The sequence below is a fragment of the Scyliorhinus canicula genome, chromosome 2, assembly GCF_902713615.1.
Source record: "Scyliorhinus canicula chromosome 2, sScyCan1.1, whole genome shotgun sequence".
NCBI lineage: Eukaryota > Metazoa > Chordata > Chondrichthyes > Carcharhiniformes > Scyliorhinidae > Scyliorhinus > Scyliorhinus canicula.
The window spans coordinates 232977296-232986225 of NC_052147.1; the positions used below are offsets into that span (position 1 = coordinate 232977296).

At 44.0% G+C, this 8930-nt stretch overlaps 1 protein-coding gene across 3 annotated transcripts in view; it reads right to left on the reverse strand.

Annotated features, from left to right (window-relative positions):
• The window catches only part of znf148 (zinc finger protein 148), a 77265-nt gene extending 73645 nt beyond the window's left edge, over nucleotides 1-3620 (reverse strand). For 2 of the 3 annotated variants that reach the window (XM_038789781.1, XM_038789783.1), the window contains exon 1: nucleotides 3480-3620. The gene's annotated coding sequence lies outside the window, so the exon portion shown is untranslated. The remainder of the gene's footprint in view (nucleotides 1-3479) is intronic. The other variant, XM_038789782.1, reaches the window with a different exon arrangement.
• Nucleotides 3621-8930: the final 5310 nt, after the last annotated feature.

Genomic DNA, 8930 nt, shown 5'->3' on the forward strand with positions numbered 1-8930 from the left:
ACCTAATGCACCACTTTGGTGACTGGTGGCAATTGCCTGAAGAATCATCGAATTATAGAGCACAGAGAGAGACCATTCAGCCCATTGTGCCTGTGCTGGCTCTTTGATAGATCAATCCAGTTAGTTCCCCTCCCCTGCTCTTCCCCCACAAACCTGCAATGTTATCCTCTGCAAGTACATTTTTAATTCCCTTTTAAAGTTACTATTGAAACTTCACAGAGAAAGCTTTTCGGTAGTGCATTCCAGATCCTAACAACTCACTCAGCAAAAAAATAAGTCTCATCTTCCCTCCTTTTCTTTTTGCCAGTTTTGTTAAATAATTAATAATCTTTATTGCCTCTTAAATGTTGCTAATATGCTTGCTTCCACCACATCCTCTGGCAGCGCGTTCCAGGCACCTACTACTCTCTACATGAAAATCTTACCTCGCACATCTCCCTTAAACTTTCTCCCTAGCACCTTGAACCTATGCCCCCTTGTAATTGATACTTCAACCCTTGGAAAAAGCCTCTGACGATCCACCCTGTCTATGCCTCTCATAATTTTGTAGACCTCTCTCAGGCCTCAGCCTCCATCTTTCCAGTGAAAACAATCCTAGTTTATTCAACTCTCCTCATAGGTATCACCCTCGAGACCTAAGCAACATCCCGGTAAACCTTCTTTGCACGCTCTCCAAAGCTTCCACATCCGTCTGATAACGTGGTGACCAGAACTGCATGCAATTCTCCAGATTCGGACTAACCATGGTTTTATAGAGCTGCAACATGATTTCCCAACTCTTGCACACAATGCCCAGGCTGATGAAGGCAAGCATGCCATATGCCTTCTTAATCACCCGTGTTGCCACTTTTAGGGAACTGTGGGCCTGCACGCCGAGATCCCTCTGTATGTTAATGTTCCGAAGGGTTCTGCCACTTACAGTATAATTGATACCTAGATTTGATCCTCCAAAATGCATCACTTCGCATTTGTCCAGATTAATCTCCATCTGCCATTTCTGTGCCCAAGTCTCCAATCTATCTATATCCTGTTATATCCTCTGACAATCCTCGGCACTCTCAGCAAATCTGCCAATCTTTGTGTCATCCCCAAACTTACTAATCAGACCACCCACATTTATATATACTAAACAACAGAGGTCCCAGTACTGATCACTGCGGAACAATGCTAGCTACAGATCTCCATTCGGAAAAACACCCTTCCACCGTTATTCTCTGTCCTCTATGACCAAGCCAGTTCTGTATCCATCCAGCAGCCTTCCTTGAATCACATGTGATCTTTGTTTTTGTACCAGTCTGCCATGTGGGACCTTGACAAATGCCTTACCAAAGTCCATATAAACTACATCCACAACCCTTCCCTCATCAATTTTCTTTGTCACATCTTCAAAAAACTCAATCAAGTTGGTGAGACATGACCTTCCCCATACAAAACCATACGGTCTGTCACTAACTAGTCCGTTTTCCTCCAAATGTCCATACATCCTGTCCCTCAGGATCTTTTCCAAAAGCTTCACCACCATTGATGTCAGACTCTCCAAAAGCTTCCCCACCACTGATGTCAGGCTACAGAAGAGCCTACAGAGGGATATAGGCAGGCTAAGTGAGTGGGCAAAAACTTGGCAGGTGGAATATAATGCAGGAAAATGTGAAGTTATGTACTTTGGTAGGAAGAAAAAAGGAGCTGAATATTATTTAAATGGAGAAAGACAGAGGGAATTTGAGCTATGTGTGCATAAATCACAATAAATTAGCATACAAGTTCAACAGGTAATTGGAGAGGCAAATGGAATGATGGCCTTTATTTCAAAGAGAATGGAGTGTAAAAATAGAGAAGTCCTGCTAAAAACTACACAAGGAATATTGCGAACAGTTTTGGTCCCTTATCTAAGGTAGGAGATTCTGGCATTGGAACCAGTCTGAGAAAGTTCACTAGGTTGATCCCAGGTATGGAGGCATTTTCTTATCAGGAGAGGTTACGTGAGGTCGGACCTGTACACATTAAAGTTTAGAAGAACGAGAGACTTCATTGAGACATATAGGATTCTCAATGGGCATGGCACGGTAGATGCTGAAAGGCTATTTCCTCCTGTGGAAGGGCTGAGGACCAGAGGCCATACTCTCAGAGTAAGGGGTTGCCCATTTAGGACAGAGGTAAGGAGGAATTCCTTCTCTGAGGATAGTGAATCATTGGAATTCTTTACCACAGAGACCTTTAGAGGCTGGGTCATTAAATATGCTCAATGCCGAGATAAGATTTTTATTCAGTAATCAAGGGATATGGGATAAAGCAGGAAAGTGGAGTTGAGAATTATCTTGTTGAATGGCGCAGATTCGATGGATTAGATTAGAATTATTGTCATATGTACCGAGGTACAGTGAAAAGTATTGTTCTGCATACAGTCCAGGCAAATCATTCCATACATGATAAACATAGGACATACGATAAATACACAAGGCCTACTTCTGCTCCTACGCCCTATTGGTCTCAGCCAGCATTACAACAATTGGCTACTGGATTTGCTAACATAATTATTCCCAGATACACATATTTGCAGATCCTTTGACAATGGGGCAACAAGAAAAAAGAGACAGTTTATGATGTTCGAGAGCTATGCACCTTGGCTGCAAACTTAAAAGTAAAAGATTAACCGGAAATTGCATGGTAGGGCAGCATGGTAGCACAGTGATTAGCACTGTTGCTTCACAGCATCACAGACCCAGGTTTGATTCCCGGCTTGGGTCACTGTCTGTGTGGAGTCTGCACGTTCTCCCCGCGTCTGGTGCTCCAGTTTCCTCCCACAAGTCCTGAAAGACGTGCTTGTTAGGTAATTTGGACATTTCTCTGGGTGCTCCGCTTTCCACATCCAAAGATGTGCAGGTTAGGTGGACTGGCCATTCTAAATTGCCCGGTGGGATTACTGGGTTACGGGGATAGGGTGGAGGTGTGGGCTTAAGTAGGGTGCTCTTTCCAAGGGCCGGCGCAGATTCGATGGGCCGTGTGGCCTCCTTCTCTAAATTCCATGATCTATGAAAGATCGGGTAGAAATGAGAACGTTGGTAGAGTTGCAGGCCATTTAATGCATTCAAAATAATTGAGGGGGGGGGGGAAGCATTTTACAGGATGTAGCGGGGGGGGGGGGGGGGGTGTTGGGCCACTACAATGGTCATTGTGACATCACAAACAGATGTAGCTGCCTCCTGGAACACCAATCGCTGCCCTGGAATGCGCTGTTACACTGGGAAGCGCGGCGGGAGCAGCCACTCACAGCAGCTGCCAAACAGGCCAGCTGGAGGCCGGCACTGCCCCCCCTGCCAGGCAGGCAGGGAAAGCCCCCCTCCCAGCGCCTGTCCCCTTTGTGGCAGCTCGGGCCTGTGCTGCCCCGCGCGCACACACACACTCTACCGGGTGTTGTTGCCGCCCTCGCCTCGCCAGATCCCCCTCCGGGCGAGAGGACTCCGCCGCCCGTCACCACGTACCTTTCCCGGGCGAGCTCTTCCCTCCGCTCAACTTTTCCCTTTGCCCCCTCCCCCCCACCAGCTCTCCAATTCTCTCACACCCTCGCTCTGTTTTCAGATTCTTTCATGATGGCCGCTACCCACAAAGCCCCGAGATGGCAGCTGCGCACGCGTGCGCCAGCTTCCCGGTCCCTCCTGAGTAGAGGCTTTTCACCCTCCCCGGGAGCTCTGGGAAAGGCTTCCTCCATCACAGCCTTCTGCCAGCCAGGCTCACTGCACTCGCCAGTCCTCGGCTTTCCCACCAATTCTGCCATTCACGTTAAAGTACATTGTAAGGTTGAGTCGCCTGGGTGGGGGAACTGAGCTTGCGTATCGCTGAGAAAAAAAAGAGGCATGCTGCCAAAACTTTTCACCTTGCACTTAGCAGGACAGAATGGCAAGGATACCGAATCTCAATGGAAACAACAATTTATACTTCACGAGAAGAGGGGGCTGATTGGTTTGCAAGTGGACTTTGCTTGAGGGTTGCACCAGGGAACAGTTAATTGCCAAGCGTTTGTTTAAATTCAAAGCAGGAAAGTCGACTTTGATTGGTTCAGGCATTGCCCTGGGAACTGAAACAGGTGTCCCCTCAAGCTTTCATTTAGTTGAAAAAGGTGCAAGATGTGGACATGTTTTTTTCCCTCTGTTTTTACAGGACAGGGACCTGTTGGTTAATATATGTAGCTTCTATGATTAAAATCACTTCTGAGACTTCCACTTGTGACCATGGAGTGAGTGGTCACACACAGGGCAGTGCTTAAAGGCACAGAAAAGAGCTTTTTTTTTTTAAACCCAATACTAGGTGGAATTTTGATGAAAAGGCGTAGGTGAATGTTGGAGGGGCAGTTTCCCCCAGGAGAGGAATGCTTGCTGGCTATCAGACCTGGCAGAAAACAGTGAGAGTTGGCTGAAAAGTTGGAGGGAGCCTTTGCTGCAGCAGCCACTATGAGCATGCAGCGGGGGGAAGGGCTGATGCAAGCTGGAAGGCCCCAGATGGATGAGCTAATGGCGTTTATTAGAGACAAATTCTGCCGGCAGAGATAGGAAATGTGGGAAGATCGCTCAAAAGCCATCGAAGGAGCTGTAGCACCCGTGAAGAGTTCTCTGGAACAGGTGGGGAGGTGTTTGGAGGTGCAGGGGTCAGAAATTCAGGAGTTCAAAAGAGTGATCTCGAACCACAGGGATCATGTGGTGGCTCTGGAGATGGAGGTGGGGCTCCTAGGGGACCTGTGTAAAACGTTGAGTGCAAAGGTGGAGGAGCAGGAGAATACCTCGAGACGGCAGAACCTGCGAACAGTGGGCCTGTCTGAAGGAGTGAAAGGTGTGAGTGCCACGGGGTCCGTCTCGAAGATGCTGGCAGCGTTTGTGGCAGAACGGGTGCTAGATAAAACGCCTGAAGTGGACCGAGTGCATAGGTCCCTGAGGCAGAAGCCTACAGCTGGGGAGCTGCTGTGGATGGTGACCGTGAGACTCCACAAATTTGTGGAGAAAGAGAAAATTCTGCGATAGGCCAGGGAGAAGCAAATTTGCGACTGGGAGGGGAATAGCGTCCGAATTTATTAGGACATTGGAGCCGAGTTGGCAAAATGGCGGGCAGGCTTCAACAAAGCCAAGGCTGTGCTGTACCAGCAGCAGATCAGGTTTGGGGTTCTCTACCTGGCAAAAGTATGGGTGACGTTCAAAGAGAGGGAGTATTATTTTGAGACACCAGAAGCGACCAAAGACTTCATTCAGGAGCATAAACTGGCGGAGAACTGAGCGGACAATGCTTGGGAACTGGGGTGCTGGCACTTTGTAATGGTTGGGAGCATGTTTGAAGTTGGAATAGGGATTGGGGGATTTTCGTCTTTTTTTCGGAGGGCGTTTTACTATTTAATGTTGAGATTGTAAGGGGTTGTAGGGGTGAAGGGTTTATGTGGGGATGGATGTTTCCATCCCCCCCTCCTGTTTTATGGGACTGTTTGTATTTAACATCTGTGTTTGCTTTTGGAGAAGGCTGCCTGGAGTTCAGGAAAAGTCCTTTTGGTGTGGGGGAGGGTAAGGTCAGCAGGGCGCCTTCCTCCTTGAGCTGAGGAGTGGGGAGGGGGTTGGAAGGGGAGGTCATTGGGAGGTGCCTTTGGGAAGGGGAGATCACGCTAGCAGGTTATGCTGGTGAGCAGAAGTGAGGTGGTGGGGGAGACGGCTGAGAGGAGTGGCCGGGGAAGGGGGGAGGGAGGTGAAGTGGGAGAGTGGGAGGAAGGTTGTTACGACGTGGCGGGGCCGAGAGATGACATGGTCAGGGGCGGAGGAATGGGCCATCTGGGATGGGCTATGTATAGGGTGAAATTAAGGGGGCTGGAGTTAAGTAGGGAAGATGGTGGACAGTAGAGGGGATTGGAGGTGTAAGCCTCTGGTAAGGCTGGTAACGTGGAATGTCCGGGGATGAATGGGCAGGTTAAGAGGTCCCAGGTGTCCGCGCACCTCAGGAGCTTGAAAGTGGGGATGGTCTTTCTGCAGGAGAAAACTAAAAAACATTTTTAGTTTCTTGTTGACATAGCTTTTCAAGTATTTATAATCTAGCAGGATTCAAATTGAAACATCTTGCAGTATTTCTACATTTCCTATATCTTATAACATTAAAAAAAGGCAACTGGACTATCTATTGAGTGTAACTAGTGGATTGATAGCACAGTCAATCCTTGTATTTATTTGAAATTGTTCCTCTAATGGAAATTATTTTGTAATTCAGCTGTGTCTAAATGTAATGTTTTAATAATAAAATGAATTTCCTTGGGTTTAAAAGAAGTGTCATCTTCAAAGCCAACAGGTATTTATAATTTTACAACTGAGAATGTCACCACTCAATTCACCGTATTTCAAACAGACACAAAGACATTCAACTGTCTCGTTCAATTTGGTCAACAAGGGAATCAAGGTTATACAGGGCAGGCAGGAAAGTGAAGTTAAGACCACAATCAGTTCAGTCATGATCTTATTGAATATCAGAGCAGGCTTAAGGGGCAAGTGGCCTATTCCTGCTCCCATTTCTTCTGATATTATTATGATCCTGAGTACAAGGATAGCCAATTTGGTTCACAAGCTTGTCACAGAGTTGTGCAGATGAAGGTGTCAGCAAAACTGTTACAATGCTGTATGTGATCAGAATTTAGAGAGACTTGCACCTCTCAACTAAAAATGCAGGAGGTCATATTTTGCCATTTACGTAAGAACAAGAACATAAATGGGCCATTCAGCCTCTCAAGATTGTTCCACCGTTCAGTTAGATCATGATTAATCTGTACCTGAACTTCATTTATCTGACTTTGTTCTAGATTCCCTGGTACCCTTACCTAAAAACTCTATCAACCTTAGTCATGAAGATTTTATTTGATCTAACTTTCATAGCTTTTTAGAGAAACAAGTTGTAGATTTTCACCACACATTTTGCTGAAAAAATTGCTTCCTGATTTCACTTCTAAATGATTGAGTTCCAATCTTATGACTATATTTTCATCAGAGGAAATAATCTTTCTGCATCTACACCATAAAACCACCTAATCGTTTTAATTAATTAACCCCCAATCTTCTCAATTTAAAGGAATACATTCCACATTTATGCAACCTGTACTCCAAATGTAACTCTGATAGTAATTGTTCCACCATTGGTGCCTGTGCCTTCAGTTGCCAAGGTCCTAAACTTTGAAACTCCCTTTCCAAATTTCATCTGCTCTCCACCTCTTATTCCTCCTTTCAGGCACCCTTCAAACCTTCTTTGACAAAGTGTTTTGGTCACCTTTTCTAATATTTCTTCATATTGCTCTGTCTAAAATTTTGCACCATGAAATTCCTGTGAAGTGCCTTGGGATTTTCTTTTTCATTAAAGGTATTAAATAAATACAAGCTGTTGTGGGAATCAGTTGAAATTGAAAAGCAATATAGAAGTCGCCTTAAAGAAAGGTAATAACAGCAACAAGTAAATCAACACATAAAATTGACAGGGCACATTGTTAATTCTTTATCTCCATGTTTTCAGAAGAGAAATTAACATGAGCTAAGTGAAATTACCTTTGACTGATATTCTCTAAGTTCCTTTGTCCCCCATGTTCATAAATTGGTTTAACGATATTGGTTCTCATGAAAAGTCACAGACATGAATGGTTAACTCTGTTTTTACTCCACAGATGCTGCCTGACCTGCTGAGTATTTCCAGTGTTTCTGTTTATATTTCAGATTCCCAGCATCCTCAGTCTTTTGCTTTTGTTATGAGCTCAAATTTTGGAGTCTGAACCTGCTGTCTTCTGACTCAGGGGCAAAAGTTCTTACCAATTGAACAAAGCTGACACCAGACAGGACCTTCTTGAAATTCCTTCCAGATACCAACATACATTAGAAAATTTCCAATACACACCAGCCTCTAGCTAGTATTTTTAGTTTCATTGTTATCAATCAAGGAATCATTCTACTCATTTTGTCAGGCTGCCTGTATTTTGTTACATAATAATCTTTGCAAATTAACAAACTCTCATCCCCCTCTATTGAAGTATTAGCAGAAAGTGAACAAATAATATTAATGCATTGCAACAATCCGAAAGCATACGAGATCAGCATCTAGGGATATATAAAGAATTAGGTTTCAGTCGGTAATACTTTCTTTAATGTAATTGAAAATGACTATCCAGATTCATAATGGTCTACTGGGACTCCTTATTAGCAGTAAATACAAATTTGCAGATCGCCAGGAACTACAAAAACAAATACATCTTGGTTAAATCAAAATAGAAGCAACACAATGTAATGTTGATACCAGATCACTTTATGATACCTTGAAAACAACACATTTGTACTAAAAGTATGACATCACCTTCATAACTATTTACCCCAACACTAGATTTTAATTAATGCAGACAGAGTATCCAGAAGTAATTCACTGCTATAGCTTGGCAGCATTAATCTTGGCGCTTGAATTGAAATTTAAAAGCTAAGAGGTGTTTAACATTCACATTGACTGTATAATATATTTTAGGGTGTTTCAATGAGAATGATTATAGTAATAACTTATCCCCCCCCCCCCCAGTTTCTCATCTACAGTTAGACTTTGACTGCCATAAATCCCTCAAAATCACTGCACTGAAAAGTGAGCTTTATTCTGAATGTACAGTCATTGCAGAAGTAGATTTCTTGGAATTTAAAATTTTGTCATGATTTTTATTCCACTAAACACAATGTTGAAAGGAGAGAATAATTCCCTTGAGAGAACAGCTCAGCATCTTACTGGATATCCAAAATTCTGCCCTTGAGTTCCTTTACTTATGCTTTGAAAAAAAAGTACATGGGAACATAAGAAATAGGAGTGGGAGTAAACTGAAACATTTAAAAAAAGGTTTTCAATTAAAAAATACAAACTTTATAATGGAAAAAGAAATGGTTCTTCTGTAATTTTGACCATTGAAT